The following is a 773-nucleotide window of genomic DNA, read 5'->3' as shown; positions in this document are numbered from 1 at the left end:
CCAGAGCTCCTTTAGGCACTTTTGTTATCTCTATATAACATATTAGGAAACTAAGGCTCAAAAAAGTTATTTAACTGACCTAAGGTCCCACAGCTCCAAGACTGCACTCTTAATCCTAATACCAAACTTCTTTCTTGGCTCTAAGAACCTGTTGTGTATAAGGGAGCTCCAAAAAGTTCATGAAAAATGGAAATAAAAGATAAAGGTATTTTTCCATGAACTTTTTGAAGGCCCCTTGCCCCACCTTCACATTGACCTAGGTTAGATAAAAGTAACACTTTAGGTTACTATAAATATGTATAGGACATCGTTTGTTTATTAGTCTAGTGTTTGGAGCTACAAGACCTATGGATGCTCTTGTTACGGTATAAAGTCAGTTCCAACTCATAATGATCCTGCGCCCTCCTCACAATTGTTACGTTTCAGACCACTGTTGCTGCCACTAAGTCATTCCAGCTCCTTGAACGGCTTCCTCTTTTTCACTAACCATCTACTTTATCCAGCATGATATCCTTCTCCAAGGACTTGTCCCTCCTGATAGCATGTCCAAAGTATGAGAGTCAAAGTCTCACCCTCATGGCTTCTAAGGTGCATTCTGACTGTACTCTTTCAACTCATATTTGTTTCTTCTTCTTGAAGTTCATAGTACTTTTAATAGTCTTCTCCAACACCGTAACTCAAATGCATCAATTCTTCCATGATCTTCCTTATTCACTGTAAATAACATCAAGTCGATTCCAGCTCATAATGACCCTACACATAGGGTTTCCAAG

The sequence above is a fragment of the Chrysochloris asiatica genome, unplaced genomic scaffold, assembly GCF_000296735.1.
Source record: "Chrysochloris asiatica unplaced genomic scaffold, ChrAsi1.0 scaffold00057, whole genome shotgun sequence".
NCBI classification, from domain to species: domain Eukaryota; kingdom Metazoa; phylum Chordata; class Mammalia; order Afrosoricida; family Chrysochloridae; genus Chrysochloris; species Chrysochloris asiatica.
Note: the sequence above shows the minus strand (reverse complement) of the source record.